Genomic DNA, 19,462 nt, shown 5'->3' on the forward strand with positions numbered 1-19,462 from the left:
TCATCTTTGATAAAGGAGCCAAAAACACACAACGGAGAAAAGAAAGCCTCATCAATAAATGGTGCTGTGAAAATAGGAAAGCCATATGCAAAAGAATGAAACTTGACTACAGTTTGTCTCCTTGCATAAAAATTAATTCAAAATAGATCAAGGAACTAAATATAAGATCTGAATCAATAAATTACATAGAAGAAAACATAGGTATTAAACTCATGGACCTTGGCCATAAAGAGCATTTTATGAATTTGACTCCAAAGGAAAGGAAAGTAAAGGCAAAGATAGATAAATGGGACTATATCAGACTAAGAATCTTCTGCACAGCAAAAGAAACTGTCAACAAAACAAATAGACAACCAACTAAATGAAAGATAATGTTTTCAAACACCATCTCAGATAAGGGACTGATATCCAAAATATATAAAGAACTCACAAAGCTCAGCAACAAACAAACAATCCAATAAAAAAATGGGAAGAAGACATGAATAGACACTTTTCCCAAGAAGAAATACTAATGGCCAACAGATATATGAAAAATGCTCATCATCCCTAACTTTTTGAGAAATGCAAATCAAAACTACAATGAGATACCACCTCACACCTGTTAGATTAGCTATTATCAACAAAATAGGTAATAAAAAGTGCTGGAGAAGCTGTGGAGAAAAAGGAACCCTCATTCTGTTGGTGGGAATATAAATTAGTGCAACCATTATGGAAAAAAGTGTGGTGATTTCTTGAAAAATTAATAATAGAACTACCATATAACCCAGCAATCCCGCTACTGGGTATATACCCCCCAAAACTCAAAAACATTGGTACATAGACACATGCACCCCTATGTTCATCGCAGAATTGTTCATGATGACCAAGACATGGAAACAACTAAAATGCCCTTCAATAGAGGATTGGATAAAGAAGATGTGGTACACATGTACAATAGAATACTACTAAGCTGTAAGAAATGATGACATAGTATCATTTACAACAACATGGATGGACCTTGATAACATTCTGAGTGAAGTAAGTAAATTTAAAACAGCTAAGAACTGTATGATTCCATACATAGGTGGGACATGAAATTGAGACTCATGAACATACAGGGGTGCATTGGTTACCAGGGGGAAGGGAAGCGTGAAGAGGGAGGGGGGTTAGGGGAAGGGGAGGGGCTGAAAGAGAAACAAAATATAGGGTGAAAGATTATTTGACTTTGGGTGATGGGTATACAACAGGGGTCTCAAACTCGCGGCCCGTGGATGCGGCCCGCCCACCAATTTTGTGCGGCCCGCAGAATGGCCCGCAGATTAATCCAAGAAGTTTGATTAGTCTGCGGGCCACACAAAATTGGTGGGCGGGCCACACGGCCGCGAGTTTGAGACCCCTGGTATACAACATAATCAATTGCCCAAAGGATGTAGAGGTATTTTCTCTAGATCTATGTACTCTGATTGACTAATGTTACTCTGTTAAATTTAATTGTCTTGCCTGACCATGCGGTGGCGCAGTGGATAGAGTGTCAAACAGGGATGCGGAAGACCCAAGTTCAAGACTCCAAGGTCACCAGCTTGAACACGGCCCATCTGGCTTGAGCAAAAAGCTCACCAGCTTGGGCCCAAGGTCTCTGGCTCGAGCAAGGGGTCACTCGGTCTGCTGAAAGCCCATGGACAAAGCACATATGAGAAAGCAATCAATGAACAACTAAGGTGTCGCAATGAGAAACTGATAATTGATGCTTCTCATCTCTTTCCGTTCTTGTCTGTCTGTCCCTATCTATCCCTCTCCCTGACTCTCTCTCTCTGTCCCTGTAAAAAAAAAAATTAATTGTCTTAATGAAAAAACCCAAAAAACAATTTTATTCACAATTGCATGAAAAAAAAGCATAAACTATTTAAGAAAATGTTATCCAAAAAGTACAATACTTGTATACTAAAACTCTAAAATATTATTGTGAGAAATCTAAAAAGATAAAAATAAATGGAGACACCTTATGTTCATGGATTGAAAACCTAAATATTGTGAAAATGATAACTCTTCCCAACTGAATCAATAATTTTGTTGAGATAAGAAATATCTGAACATTTAGAGAATTTTTATGAGTTAAGTTCAGTCAAACTAAAAACAAAAGCAAAATCTTAATAGATTGAGAAAATGCTCCAGAGAATGGTAGTTCTGCAGTTTATTTTCTACATTAAAATCAAAGTTGGATGTGTAATGAAGGGTTACACAAATTCATTAGTGGTAGATTAGGGAAGCCAGGGAAAGCAAAGTGGGGAAATCTCTGAGATTGGATAAAAAGTAAAGTGAAGAGATAAATACTTTCTTTACATTGATGAAATAGGGTAGTTAACATTTACAGCACATGGAAATAGTATTTGAGCAAAAAGATGACAATGACAAATTCTGTTGTCTCCTGCTCTGTTGGGAGATTGAGTGATCTGGGAAAAAAAGGGAATTACTCTGACATTCCAAAGTTATATCATCATAGGTGCAACAAGACAGTAGACAGTCTTTTCCAGAAAAGATTATAGCTTAAGACATTACTATATACCATGACTTGTTTTTAGCAAGTGAACTTTACTCAAAGGAACCACTGAGTTAAAGCCAGCCCACCATGACTTGCTTTTAGTTAGAAGTATTAGTTTCAGGCAATCCCACATGTTTACTTTAGGTTTCTGAGTTTGTAAGGCCTGTCATGCAGACTTTGCTGGAATTTGTCAAGTTTAGGATGCGGCCTCTTTCTCAGCCACAATTTCAATGCAATCATTATGAAAATATCAATTTACTTTTTAATAAAAATTGACAAGCCGATCCTTAAATATATAGAGAAATGCAAAGGACCAAGTATTGCAAATATAATTTTTAAAAGAAAAACAAACTGGAGGAATTACATTATTAATTTAAGAACATACTATAAAGCTACAAGAATCAATACAATGTGGTATTCACACAGAAAATACGTATAGATGAATGGAGTAGTTCATATATAAACTCATATTTATGGTTAATTAATTTTATTTTTTAATATTTTATTTCTTTATTTTTATAGAGAGTCAGGAGAGAAAAAGAGAGAGAGAGAAGGGGCAGGGGTAGGAGTGAAAAACATCAACTCTCTGGTATGTGCCTACACTGGGCAAGCCCAGATTTCAAACTGGCAACCTCAGCATTCCAGGTCAATGCTTTATGCTTTGAGCATAAAATAAAAAAAAGAACTCCCTGAGACCTAGATGACACTATTAGAAAGAACAATATATAAATAATAGGCATACCAGTAAAAGGAGAAAACAGAAGAAAACAGAGAGCCTAGTCAAACAAATAGTTGAATAGTTGATAGGAACTTCCCAAACCTATGGTAATAGATCCTCAAATCCGAGAAGTAAACAGAACACCTAGTTACCTCAATCCAAAGAAGTGTTCTTTAAGGCACTCTGTATTAAAACTGTTAAAAATTAATAACAAAGAAAGAATTCTCAAGGCAACCAAGAAAAATATATTAAAAAGTAACCTATAAAAAAAAAAGCCCATTCAGTTATCACCAAACTTCTCAGCAGAAACTCTACAAGCCAGAAGAGTATAGAACCAAATAGTTAAAGTAATGAAAGAGAGAAATTACCAATGAAGAATAATATATCTAACAAAGTTACCCTTTAGATATAAAGAAAAAATACAGACATTTCTGGACATTCAGAAGCTGAGGAAATTTAACACCAGAAGACTTTCATTGCAGAAATCACTCAAAGGGTTTATTGCACCTGAAAGAAATAGCAAAAGGTCACATAAACAACAAGACACAGTGTAAAGAGGGATAACCTGTGACAACAAAAACATAAAAAGGTAGGAGCTAAAGAGTCAGAATTTGCAAAGCAAGATGGCTATTAGATGCATTCAAAAGAAAAATGACTACTGGATATATGAAAGTTACTTTTACATAAACTTAATGGTAACCACACATACAAAAAAAAAAAATCCCCAAAAAACAAAAACTGAGACACATAACTTAAAAAAGTGTAAACAGAGTAAAAAAAAGATAGAATACCACCAAAGCAAAAAATAAAAAGAAACACAAAGTAAAAGAAACAATGGGGACACAAAAATATAAGAAAGAAAAATAAAATGCCTATAGAAAATATTTAGACATCAATAATTAATTACCTTAAGTGAAAATGGAGTGAATTCATCAATAAAAAAAACCACAAAGACAGATAGTAACAGACTGGATCAAAAAACAAAAGCCAACCACATGGTGTCTTCGGGAGACACATCTAAGATATAAAGACAAACATAGACTCAAAATGAAAGGGAGGAAAGTGATTCTCCCAGCTAATGGCATTCACAGTAAAGAAGAGGTAGCCATACTTATATCTAAAAAAAAATGCAGATGTTTCTCATCTGTCTCCTTTCCTGTCTGTCTGTCCCTTTCTCTCTCTGTCTCTCTGTCTCTGTGACAAAAAAAAAAGATATAAAGAGAATGACAATACCACTTATCAGAACTTCTGGGATTCAGTAAAAGCAGTAATAAGAGGGCAGTTTATATCATTAGATGTCTATCTCAACAAACAATAAAAACCCCAAATAAGCAGCTTAACATTACACCTGAAAAAACTAGAAAAAGAATAAAGACAGCCAAAACTGAATAGAAGAAAGAAAATTATAAAAATTAGAGCAGAATAGAACAAAATAAAGAACAGAAGGACTATACAAAAAAATACAACAAAAGACTTGTTTTTTAAAAAGATTAATAAATTTAAAAATCTTTGTCTACACTCACAAAGAAGAAAAAAACTTTCAAAAAAAATGAGAAATGAAAAAGTTTCCACAGACAACACAAAAATACAAGGATCATACCAGAATGCTATAAATACTATATGCCATCAAAATTAATAACCTGGCAAAAATGGATAAGTTCCTAGAAATATATAATCTTCCTAGGCTGAATCAAAAGACTTGAAAAATCTAAATAGACTGATTAACAATGACAAAAAAAAACCATCAAAAACCTCCCAAAAGTAAAAGTTTAGGATTAGCTTGCTTCATTAGAGAATTTTACCACACAAACAAAAAAGAGATACCTATTCTTCTCAAACTCTTCCAAAAATTTTAGAAAAGGCAATATTTTTTTAACACCTTTTATGTAGTCAACATAATCCTGTTATTAAACTTGGCAAGGATGACACAAACAAAAAGACAAACAAACACCAATGCCTCTGATGAATACAGATGCAAAAATACTAAACAAAATACTAGCAAATCAAATACAATAATACATTAAAAAAATAGTACACCATGACCAAGTGGGGGTTCATTCCAGGGTCACAAGGATGGTTCAACATATGCAATTTAATCAATGTAACATACCACATTAACAAAACAAAGGTTAAAAATCATATAATCTTATTAATAAAGGCAGAGAAAATATTTGATAAGATACAACATCCATTTATAATTAATACAATAATATGAGCATATAAGGAAAGTACTTCAAAATAATGAAGACCATATATAACAAACCATTAGCCAATATATCATACTCAATAATGAAAAACTAAAAGCTTTTTTTCTAAGATCATGAACAAGACAAGGATGTCCACTCTTACCATTCTCATTCAACATAGTACCAGACCAATCAGGCAAAAGAAAGAAAAATAAGACATTCAAATTAAATATACAGAAGTAAAAGTGTCACTTTTTGCAGAAGACATGATTCTTAATGTAGAAAATCCTAAAGACTACCAAAATACAATTAGAAACAGTAAACAAATATAGAAAATATGCAGAATATGAAATCAAAGTACAAAAATGCAGTTTTCCTACATACAAATAATGAAACTTCAGAAAAAAATTGTTTTTGCAATTGTAACAAAAAAGATAAAATATATGGAAATAAACTTAAAAAAAGATGTAGAGGACTTATATACTGAAAACTACAAAGTATTATTGGATGAGATGGTAAAAGACAAAATAAAATGGAAAGATAATGCCATGTTTATGGATTGAAAAAGTCAACATAATTAAAATGACTATATATTACCTAAAGCATTATTCAGATTTAATGCAATCCCCATTAAAATTCCCATGGCAACTTTTTAAAAAGGGAATAAAAAATCATCAGATTTGTATTTAACCAAAAAAGACCCTAAATAGCTAAAGCAATCCTGAGAAAAAATTAAAGCTAGATGTATCATACTAACTGACTACAAATTATACTACAAAGAGATGATAATAAAAACAGCAAAATTTTGGAGACAAGAAGACCAACTGAACAAAATTGAGAGCCCAGAATTAATAGCACATATATATGGGCAAAAATATTTTGACAAAGTGGCCAAAAAGGCACAATGGAGAAAACAAAGCCATGTTGATAAATGATGCTGAGAAAATTGGAAAGCCATGTTCAAAAGAATAAAACTAAACTATAGTTTGGCCCATCAGACATTAATTCAGGCTCTGGTTAGTTGGCTTAGCTGTAGAGCATTGGCCTGGCATATGAAAGTCCCAGGTTCAATTCCTGGTCAAGGCACACAGGAGAAGCTACCACCTGATTCTCTATCCTCCCCCTCCTCTTCTCTCTCTCTCTTACCCTCCTGCAGCAATGGCTCAAATGGTTCGAGCAAGTTGACCCTGGGCATTGAAGATGGCTCCAGGGTCTCACCTCAGGCCCTGAAATAGCTCGGTTGTCAAGCAATGATGCAGAGACCTCAGATTGGCTAAGCACTGGGCCCAGACAAGGCTTACTGAGTGAATCCCAGTCGGGGTGCATGTGGGAGTCTGTTTCACTTCCTCTCTGTCTCCCCAACTCTCATTAATAAAAAAATATTAATTCAAAATGGGACAAAGACCTAAATATAAGGTCTTAAACAGCCTGACCAGGCTGTGGTGCAGTGTATAGAGTGTCGGACTGGGACTCGGAGGAGCCAGGTTCAAACCCCCGAGGTCATCGGCTTGAGAACAGGCTCATTTGGCTTAAGTGCGGGCTCACCAGCTTGAGCATGAGGTCACCGGTTTGAGCATGGGATCATAGACATGAGCCCATTGTTATTGGCTTGAGCCCAAAGGTCACCTGCTTGAAGCCCAAGGTTACTGGCTTCAGCAAGGGGTCACTTGCTTTGCTATAGTCCCTCAGTCAAGGCATATATAAGAAAGTAGTCAATGAACAACTAAAGGAACCACAATGAAGAATTGATGCTTCTCCTCTCTCTCCATTCCTACCTGTCTGTCCCTCTCTCTGATTCTCCCTCTATCTCTGTCACAAAAAAATGATCTGAAACAATAAATTATGTAAAGTAAAACATAAGTACTAAACTTATGAACCATGTTTTCAGAGAAGATTTTATGAATTTGACCCCAAAGGTGAGGAAAGAAAAAGAAATAATAAATGAATGGGACTGTATCAAACTAAAAAGTTTCTTCATGGCAAAGAAATCACCAATAAAACAAAAAAGCAACCAACTAAAAGTGAGATGATATTTGCAAATAGCAGCTCTGATAAGTAATATCCAAAATATATAAAGGAATGCATAGAACTCAACACCAATAAACAATCCAATGGAAAAATGGGCAGAGTGTGAACAGACATTTCTCCCAAAAAGACATATAAATGACCAACATATATATGAAAAGATACTTAACTTCCCTAGCAGTTAGGGAAATGCAGATCAAAACTACAGTGAGATATCTCCTCACACTTAGTAAAATGGCTCTTATCAATAAGACAAGTAAGTAATAATAATTTTTGGAAACTTGTGGAGAAAATGGTACTCTTGTTCACTCTGGTATAGCCACTATGGAAAACGATATGGAGATTCCTTAAAACACACAAAAAAGAGAGTTTCTTGGCCCTGTCTGGTTGGCTCAGTAGTAGAGTGTCATCCTGGCGCATGGATGTCTTGGGTTCAATTCCTGGTCAGTGTACACAGGCAAAACACCCATCTGCTTCTCCACCCTCCCCCTCACTATCATCTGTCCTACAGCCATGGATCGATTGGACCGAGTTTGCCCCAGGCATTGAGAATGGCTCCATAGCCTTCACCTGAAGTGCTAAAAAGAGCTCAGCTGCTGAACAATGGAGCAACACCCCAGATGGGCAGAGCATCATCCCCAGTGGGCTTGCCAGTTGGATCCTGGTCAGGGTGCATGCAGAAGCCTGTCTCTCTGCCTCCCCTCCTCTCACTGAATAATAATAATAAAAAGAGATAGAGAGGGAGAGTTTCCATATGACAGAGCAATCCCTTTTCTTGATATCTACTCAAAAAATTTGAAAACATTTATTTGCAAAGATATATGCACTGCTATGTTCTTCCCAACATTATTCATGGTGGTCAAGACATGGAAACAACCAAAGTGTCTCTCAATAGAAGATTGGATAAAGAAGATGTAGTGCATATATATACAATGGACTACAACTTGCCATAAGAAACTGCCTATTGCAACTACACAGATGGAATTTGAGAATATTATGCTTAGGAAAAGAAGTCATAAAAAGCTAAGAACAATATAATCTCACTCATATGTGGGAATTAAAACTGTAACTCATAGGCACAGACAACAGTATGGTGTTTACCAGAAGGAAGTAAGTTAGGAGATAGTAAAGGGCAAATGTGGACAAATGTATGGTGACAGAAGATGATTTAACTTTCAGTTAACAATGCAATATACAGGTCATGTATCATATAAATGTACACTTGAAACTTATATAATCTTATTAACCAATGTTACCCCAATAAATTTAATTTAAAATTAATAAGACAATTAATTATAAACCTAACTGTGCAGTTAAAATTATAAAACTCCTGTAGCAAATCATAGAAGAAAAACTTTTTAACCTTGGTTTAAACAAATAATTTTAGATATGACATCAAAATCACAAAGCATAAAAGAAAAATTGATTAATGGAACCTAACTCAAATTAAAGACTTTCATACTGTCAACAACACAATGAAGAAAATAAAAAGACAAACCAGAAACTGGGAGAAAATATTTGCATATGAAATATCTTATACTGTACTTGTAAGCAGAAGATTTGAAGAACTCTTACAACTCAGTGAAACATGTGAACAACCTGAGTTAAAAATGGGGAGAAATGTGAATAGACTTTTCATTATACATCCATTGGGATGGCTGTAATAAAAAAGTCAATAGCAAGTATCAAGGAAGATTGCTTTAAAATAGTATAGCCAATTTGAAAAGCAATTTGGCAGTTTCTTTAAAAGTTAAACTTAAACTTACATTACAACCTAGAAATTCTACTCCTGGAAATCTACCCATGAAAAATGAAAACGTATATACGCACAAAGACATGTACATAAATATTCACAGCAACATTATTTGTAATGGCCCCAAACTAGAAATAATACAAATATTCAACAACTGGTTAATGGATAAACAAAATCTATACAAATGAAGTACTATTCAACAGCATTGACAATAAAGTACACAGAAGATTCAGGGACCAGATCTTGATGCTCAACTTGAGTTATGGGAACAACAAAAACCATAGCACATGCTTCCCAGTGGCTTTCAGAAGTTCCTGATCCACAATTTCAAGGAGTTTAAAGTGCTGCTGGTATGCAACAAATCTTACTGTACTGAGACTGCTTAAAATGTGTCTTCAAAGAACTGCAAAACCACTGTGGAAAGGACAGGCCAGATGGCCATCAGAGTCACCAATCTCAATGCTAGGTTGCACAGCAAAGAAAGTGAATAAACAGTTTGTGTACACATTGTATTTATGTTAATAAATGCATAAAATTCTGTCATCTGGCATTACCACCCTTGGAAAAAAAAAACATTATTTTTTTTGAATTCACTAAACAAATATTTCTTTTGTTTTATTAAAATATAATTGACATATAACATTGTATTAGTTTTAGGTATATAACACAATGATTTGATATATGTATATATTGTAAAATAATCACCACAATAAATTTAGTAAATATCCATCACCATACATAGTTACAAATTTTCCTTATGATGAGAACATCTAAGATCAAGTCTCTTAACAACATTCAAATATGTAATACAGTATTGTTATAGTCACTATGAAACATTATTTTAAGTGAAAGAAAAACTAAACACAAAAAAGCTGCATATGGTATGCTTCAATTTATATGAAATGTCTAGAAAAGACAATTTCATAGAGACAGAAACCAGATTAGTGAGCATGTACGGCTGGATGTGGGACTGTAAATAAACTAGAAATAATCACAAGGGAAATTTGGGGTTGATGGAAAAGTTCTAAAATAGTATTATAGTGATGTTTGTACAACTTAGTTTATCAAAAATCTCATTTGGAAAATAATTGTTTTAAGGAAATGTGAGAATAAAGATTAGCAATAAGATTTTTAAAAATTATTTTAACACATCACTCTACTTATGGTTAATAAACTAATGTTGACTTTAGCAGTCTTAATCATCAATATATTAGTCATAATATATCTTCTTCAAAAAAATATGTTGTTGCCACAAGCGAACAGTTTAAATACTGTTATTATTATGGGGTGACCAGCTGAATACCTGTTACACATGGATTTATTTTACATAATTTATTTCACATTCTACACCATTACTATGGTTAAGTGATTTCTAGTCCTGCCCTTGCTTAAAAAAAAAAAAAAACGCAAAGGTGCAGACTCCTCATAGTGGGAGTTGCATAAAGCATAGTGGGTTATACAAGGCTCTGGGAGTTTCTAATATATATGTCATGGTACACATTGAGCCAAGCGTTTTAATCACCTTCTCTTCTTCTCATTGGTGAAGCAGAGAGTCTTACCCTAAGGTTAGTGAAATGGAAAAATATAGAGCATCTAACACTGGACAGATGAGATGACAGCAATTCAATAGTCACACACATTCACAGCCTGAAAGAAGGCCACAGAAGGCTTTGTGGGGGTTACAATTGGGAGCAGAGTAAGCAACAGGGGCTGGCAGTGGTAAACCAGTGGTAAACTTTGTAGTTTTAAAGCTACAAAGGGTCCCTCGGCTCTAAGGGAGCATGTGATTTGTTTTTTAGAGTAATTATCTAGGCATATAGGAACTGAAATATGCTACTTGGGGATAAGGAAGAAGTACACCTTGTCGGTTTGGTAAGGAAGGTTGTTGGGCAAGAGTACTTATTCTTCTGAGCAGAGTAGGCCTGCTGAGGTCCTCAGTTTTACCATATGTCCAGACAGTACATAATATTGAGCCTTAACTTTAGGTTTTACACCATGCTATGTTAAATGCATAAAACACCTCATTTTGTATGTTTATATACCCAGAAAAATGAATCAATAGTGTTTTGCAAATTTTCTATTTAACCTCCCTATGCCTCAATTTATAATCATAGTATATGTCAATTTTATATGGTGAAGAGAAACACACTACAAAATTAATTACAGTAAACACACTACAAAGTTAATTACCAAAAAGTCATATATCAAGTGTTCTATATTCTTAGGAAGAAAGGCCCTAAGCATAACTGTACATATTATAGATCCCATAGTAAATATAAGGAAGAAATAGATATTGCGTATGACTACTGTATTTCTCCACTGAGCATCTTGGACTCCTCTAACAATCCATTACCCTACTGCTGGCTTAAGCTTCTTCAGGATGGAGTATGTCATATGTCATATTTGTCATGGTGCCTCCAGCACTGAACTTAATGTCTTACAAAAGATAGACAATGATACCAAACAGTTAATGAGAATTGAAAACTTGCCAGACAATGTCCTAAGCAATATCTATACATTATCTTACTTAATTGTCACAATAATCTTATGAGGTCTGTACTATCATTTCAGTTGATTAGACTGGGGAATGGCCAACTTCTTTGGTGATGGGATGGAGGTTAATATTTTGGGCTTTGTGGGCTGCATAGTGGTTGTTGAGATATTCACTCTACTAATCTGGTGTAAAAGCAGTTAGAGACAGTATGTAAATAAATGGGCATGGTGCCATTTAAATAAAACTTCATTTACAAAAACAAAAAGTAGTCTGAATTTGGCCCATAGGCTGTAGATTTTCAACCCTTGTTTTAGATGGTACATTAATGTGACTTGATTAATTTGCTCAAAGTTACACAGCTCACAAGAGGCAGAGCAAGATTTTAAACCCAAATGTGTCTGATATCCAAGCTCTTTTTCTTAACTACTATCTTGTACCACATCTAACTACTGCACTAGTCAATGGGACTCCATTCATATGTATTGAACAAATAAAAGCTTCTGCATTTTTTTGTTCATTAGGCAAGAACAAAAATCAAGTCTGATTACATTCGTTGTTAGCACATAATCAAGGTTTCTGACTCCTAAACTAAATTTAAAATATAATATAATAAAATCAATTAGTCAAGGATCAGTATTCCTCTGTCTACTGGTTAATGATATATTAAATCCATTGCCAATAGGAATGGCCAGTTATTAAGAGAAAGAATCTTAGAATATGGCTCTGTTTCCATTATTTATATTATCATCTATAGGGGTCTCACTTTAATTCACTTTCACTTTAATTCAAAGCCTTTAGGCTTTGACTAAGAGCTAATACATTTGACTATGCAGGGCCATGCAGTCCTAAACCCATTCACATTTCTATATGCTAAAGGTAATTCAAATAACCCATCAACTAGCACTTTTTCTCTCTTACATTAGTTATATAATACTAACAATATTTTTATACACTTCATTGAAAAAAAATCACTTCCCAGCTGGGATACTATCATCTAATTTTCAACCGAAAAAAAGAAAGGATAAAAAATATATATAAGCCTGAGTAGGTGGTGGCACATTAGATATAGTGTCAGCCTAAAATGCAGAGGACCCAGGTTCGAAACCCCAAGGTCACCAGATTGAGCGCAAGCTCACCAGCTTGATCGCGGGATCAGCTGCTTGAGCATGGGATCATAGACATGACCCCCTGCTCACTGGCTTGAGCATAAAGTCACTGGTTAGAGCAAGCAGACACTGGCTCAGCTGTAGCCTCCCCCCCCAAGTCAAGGCACATGAGAATAAGCAATCAATGAACAGTTGAAGTGCCACAAGTACAAGTTGATGCTTTTCATCTCTCTCCCTTTGTTCAATCTGTTTCTGTCTGTCCTTCTCTCTCTTTCTCTTTTTCTTTTTTTGCTAATAATAATAAAAATAATTATTGACACATCTAATTGAATGTACCTGGAATAATGTAATTTCTAAGAAAGTTCAAGTATTATTTTTTATAAACTGGAGAAATGAATACCTATAAGGTCATTACTTATAATTCAGAGCTAGCTGGTATTTAAAAATATGGCATCCAGCAAATATAATTATTTTAATGGTATAAGCCTTCATAAATTATCAAGTATTTTCAGCTATGAGAAACTTGGACAGAACATGAGCTGCCTTTAAATTGCTTACTTTGCTCACAACCAGAATTATTTTAAGGTAGTTGAGTTGCTGTTGGTATTAAAAGACATTTGAAATATTATTAGCATTAATGACTGACTCTACATTTAAATAAGGAAATAGAAATTTGGAATCAACACACTAGCCAGCATCAGCATCCCGAGGAGGTCATTTTTTTCACTAATGAACTAAAGCTTACAGAAATTAATTCCAGGGAAAAATTGTTGTTACACCCATCAGGAATGAAGTATATGGATTCCAAATCAAGTTTTGCTAGGGAGAAAGTACAGAGGCTACACTTCTAAAAACTTTGCTCACATTGTACTTATTCCACCAGGAGCAAGCAACATGTTTGACTGCATAGTGGGGGACGAATGACTTAAGGGATGGAGTTTTAATGTTCATAATAAATGTAAAAAGCAGTCTAAGGAAGACAGAACATTTGGGTGGCTAGAACCTCCCATGGCCAGAGTAGTGGGTGTGGGCCCATGCCTCTACATGGACATGAACCTACCTTTGAATTTGCAAAATAAACAAGGTGATATCTGAATTTTCCTCCTGTCTATAAATATATTTTTAATATATGTATAAAGTACAGGGTTGGTTAAAACTAGGTTTATAGTTGTTCATATAGAAAATAATACAATAATTAATAAACAATAATACAGGATTAAACACTGTTTCATGTACTCACAACTGTAATTGTACTTTTGCCTCATTCTGTGTATATTTTAAATATATATGTATAAAATTTATGTATATTAAATGTACTTTAAATGATTATAATGCATAACATAATTCTGTCTTCTGAAATAATAGAAAAATTTTATAACCTGCAAAGTATTTAAATGGGACCTGAAGACCATCTATATATTATCTTTTACTACTTGGCTGTAGGAAGAAATAAACAAATAAGAAAACAAGGCTCTGTTCGATTGGCTCAGTAGTAGAGCATTAGCCCAGCATGTGAATGTCCCAGTTTCAATTCCCAGTCAGTGCATACAGGAGAAGCGACCATCTGCTTCTCCACCCCTCCCTCTCTCCCTTCTCTCTCTTTATCTCTCTCTTCCCCTCCACAGCCATGGCTTAGTTGGAGCAAGTTGGCCCCAAGCACTGAAGAAAGCTCCATGGTCCCCCTTCAGGTGCTAAAATAGCTTGGTTTCCAAGCAATGGTTCAATGGCTCCAGATAGACATAGCATCATGCCATAGGGGTCTTGCCAGGTGGATCCCGGTTGGTCCGGGCACATGCAGGAGTCTGTCTCTCTGCATCCTACTTCTCATTTAAGAAAAAGAAAAAAAAATCAGTTTCTGTTCAAAGATGGAATAGCTAGCCTTGGGAGGCAATTAATTGAATTTGTCATCCTGGGAAAATTAAGGCCTAAACTGCCTGCCCACTTTTTGTCAGTTTGTATGAAAGTTTTAAATATCTTCAAGAAATTCCGGTACTGAGTAGTTTTGTGGTCCTTTCTATTCCTGTGAGTCTTTAATTAAGTAATAACATTTATAAAATGGATAGGCAGTTAGAAAATTAAAAATATAAATTATGTGGCTTAGGTCAAAAAAATTAAAATCTTAAGAGTTCATTCTCAAAATCATCCAAAATATTTTCTATGTGAGGTGAGAGTGACACACCTAGAAATAAACCAGCCTGCAGTAGGATGGAGGTTTGGAAACTTCACAGTTAAACTGACCATTTTCCCAACTGAACACTGCCTACAGATGATTTGTAGGCAATTTTACAAAAATATCCTCATTATCTCACTTGTTGGAAATAAGACAGAAAAGATAAATGGACTTTGTGGATCACTTGTTTGAGTGGAGCTGGGAAAGAGGTACACTAATTTGAAGACATAAATTATTAACACATTTTCTATTCACTGGCAACATCAAAGCTGTGAAGGAGTTGTAAAGTTCTTTGAAAATACTGAAGAATGTTTTTATTAAAATGCCATAGCTGCCTGACCAGGCAGTGGTGCAGTGGATAGAGCATCCGTCTGAAATGCTAAAGGACCCAGGTTTGAGACCCAAGGTCACCACTTGAGCGTGGACTCATCTGGCTTGAACAAAAAGCTCACCAGCTTGGACCCAAGGTCGCTGGCTTGAGCAAGGGGTTACTAGGTCTGCTGAATGCCTGTGGTCAAGGCACATATGAGAAAGCAATCAATGAACAACTAAAGCAGGGGTCAGAAACCTTTTTGGCTGAAAGAGCCATGAATGCCACATATTTTAAAATGTAATTCCATGAGAGCCATACAACAACCCATGTACGTTACATGGGTTACATATTACCCAATAAAAATTTGGTGGTGTCCCAGAGGACAGCTGTGATTGGCTCCAGCCACCCTCAACCATGAACATGAGTGGTAGGAAATGAATGGATTGTAATACATGAGAATGTTTTATATTTTTAACATTATTTTTTTATTAAAGATTTGTCTACAAGCCAGATGCAGCCATCAAAAGAGCCATCTCTGGCTCGCAAGCCATATGTTCCCAACCCCTGAACTAAAGTGTTGCAATGAAGAACTGATGATGATGCTTCTCATCTCTCTCCATTCCTGTCTGTCTGTCCCTATGTACTCCTCTCTCTGACTCTCTCTCTTTGTCCCTGTAAAAAAAAATGCCATAGCCACTGGCTCTTAAATATTAGCTGCAAAAAAAATGGTTCTTTTTGTATATTTATTTATGATCATAATAAGATATATTAAATTAAACAGTGACAACAATTTCTTAAACACAGACACATTCATTGAAATAGACAAAGAATAAAAATGTCCAATTGTAGAAATGTAATTCTTCTGCAAAAAGAATATAAAATGATGTCAGAGTATTACCACAGCTTCTGTTGTAGAGATCTGTGTTTATTGTGGTTAATCAAAGTGTGGTAGCTAATTACAGGTGTGTATCTTTGTGTGTCAGGGTTTGCAAAACTGGTGGCACTTAGTGCAGTCATGGTTTCCTGGTACAGCTGCTGAGAATACCTGCAGAAAACAGCTGTTTCTATCATCTAGCTAGCTAGGTATCCATCCACCCATTTCTATATATCTATATCTATTTACATATTCAACATCTATCAAAGAATAGATAGACCTATTGATCTATATCTATTTAACACAATATTTAGACCCCAGAACTTCTGGCACAACTCACAGCCAGTAAACCTGTTCCAATAGTTGACAGTGTTGCAAAAGTTCACTCTGAAAAGTTGCCAGTCAATGCCCTTCCAGTTAGCCATGGAAAGCTAAAAAATTATTGAATAAAATTATTTAGCTCACTTTATTTTGTTTAATAAAAACACACATTAAGTAATCAAGTTTTTTTCTCTTTTTCTTATAAAAATTGACCATTTAGAAGCCAACAGACAGATCAAAGAAAAGTAACAAAATATTTTTAAAAAATAGAAAATAAAAGAATATTTCTTGGATATCTTGAGGAATATAAAGGTACACAGGCCATATGTATCCTCTGTTGAAGAAGTGGTTCCTGCTAAATTATCTTAAATAATGCCATATTGACCTTGACAGATACATATTTAGCTAAAAATAAGTTGCTCCCATTAAAAATATAAATAAAAGTTAATCTACTGAAAAAAAAAATCTGTACAAATAATAAACCAGTTTAAGAGATCCTGGAACTGTCCAATTTAGTAAAATAAGATTTTGAAACCATTTCTTATAGTTCTGTAACAAAAAAATAGTTTCATATTTTACAGTTCCTCAAAAAAGACACTTTAAGGATTAATGCAGATGGAAAGGAATGAATGAATTAATACATCTAATATGAAGAGCATGAGTCACTCCAAGAGTGAGAACCACATGAAAGCCCTGATATGGAATTAGAAAACTCAGGTCCAAGCTCTTTATCTAATAATGAGGATACTGATGTTCAGAGAATCAAAAGCAATGCTTTCCAAACTTTTACATCATTAGAAATCATCTTAAATTTTCTTAAAATGATAATTATGATTCAGTGAGTCTGGTGAGGGATGGTATTCTGCATTTCTAATAAGCTCCTAGATACTTCTCTAGAGATCACACTCAGAATAGTGAAGAGCAGGAGGATTTTTCCACTTTAGTTGATGGAAGAAATGTGACTGGCTCCTATGTGTTTCATTTTATATGAAATGGAATAACTAATTTCTTGTCAAGTATCAGCCAATAATAGTTTTTTTTTAATTTTTAATCAGAGGTGTGCTTCATTCTCATCACATAGAAGTAGTACACTACATATATCTGGTGATAAAAGCTAGGTTCTGTGAGAGGCTTTCTGGACTGAATTCCAGTTTTGTTGCTACCTATGTTACCTTGGGCAAATTTTTCTCTCTTTTCATTATTTCAATATCCTCAACTATAATGCAGTAATTATAGTACCTATCACATGGAGGTTGGATTATTTTTGTATTTTTTTATTTCTTTAATCTTATCTTTTAATTTATTGTTTGATTTTTTTTAGAAAGAGGAAAGGAGGGAGAGAGAGAGAGAAACACTCATCTGTTTCTATATGTGACCTGACTGGGAATTGACCCACAACCTTTGCATAACAGGATAATTCTCCAACCATCTGAACCATCCCACTAAGATTGTTTGTTTTTGTTATTTAAAAACAAATAAGTAACAGTGCCTGGCACAAGTTAGCATTCAAAAAATGTTGAACTTCTTATCAGAGCAGAGTTTGATTTTATAACTATGGAGCCTGAGATTTGGGAAAAAAGCAAAGCAGAACCAAAATTAGCAAGTTCAAAAGGCACATTATCAATTTGTTTCAGAGTAGGAAGGAAAATTACATGTGCTAGACACTGTTGTTTCTTAGATACCAAATATTAATATATTTAAAAGTCTTATGAGATTGCATTGTCATTTCCATGTTATAGGTGAGAAAACCAAGACATACACATTCAATTACAGGCTAGTGGCCTAACAGATACAACTATGGCTGATAAAAAATACAACTATGGCTGATGAAAAATTTAGATTCTAAAACTTGCATGAAGTCACTGAATGTAAGCCCTGTGATGTGACAAAGTAGAGTCTGGGTTAAGTTAAGTAGGTAGGGTAAGGCTACCCGTGTCATACCTGGTCACCGTTGTAATTCCCCACAAATCATGAGGCATTGATGATTGGTCAGCCAAAACTTCAAAACTTGTAGAGGAATGGGATAGCATAGTAGTTTTCTCAGACATCAAAAAGTAAGTAATTTTCCTTTGACTGGCTGAATCTTACTGTTTTATTTAGAGAAGAAAAAATGAATGGAAGTGTTTTCCCCCCAAGAGCCTTAGGGTTTCTCTTGGTCTCTCTCTATATATCTATCTATCTCTCACCACTTTTCTTATCTTCCTCAAAAAAGCTATCACTATTATGTCCCCACACCCCCATATTAGTGTTCGTTCTTGCTTGAGCCAGTGTGGTAACAGAATTGCTTAGTCTCTAGGTCACCATAAATAATAGGGCTACTCAAAAGGATTAGCAGACAGATTATTTTACTGATGATTTCCCAGGCGAGATAAAAGATTTATGTTAGAAACACCCCAGAACTACTTCAAATTATCCTTCTACAATTATTTTTTCTCCTATACTGAAAACTAAGGTTTTTAGCCTTCCATTTCTTACATCATTGTAGCACTCATATTTACTGATTATACTCCTCTCCTCAAAGGCCTCTTTGAGTCTTCCATTTTTCTTTAAGTCATTTGTGGACTCCTTTCTCAAACTGACATATTTACTTCCACCCTGAAGTTAAAGCACAGCCCTTCAATTACCAGGACTTGCATTTCTTAGAAGAGAGGCAACTGCCTATGGCAGGAAGTTTACTAACCAGTCACAGAGTTTAAAAATAGGACCTTTGTATGCCAGGCAGAAACAACACTCAACAAGAAATCAGTTGGCTCTAACCAATTGGCTCAGTGGTAAGGCATGGGCCCTGTGCGTGAATGACCCAGGTTTGATTGCCAGTCGGGGCACACAGGAGAAGCACCCAACTGCTTCTCCACCCCCCCTTGCTTCTCTCTCTCTCTCTCTTTCTCTCTGTCTCTGTCTCTCTCTCTCTCTCTTTTCCTCCCCTCCTGCAACCATGGTTCGATTAAAGCAATTTGGCCCTGAGAACTGAGGATGGCTCCATG

This window comes from Saccopteryx bilineata, chromosome 3, assembly GCF_036850765.1.
Source record: "Saccopteryx bilineata isolate mSacBil1 chromosome 3, mSacBil1_pri_phased_curated, whole genome shotgun sequence".
Taxonomy (NCBI): Eukaryota; Metazoa; Chordata; class Mammalia; order Chiroptera; family Emballonuridae; genus Saccopteryx; species Saccopteryx bilineata.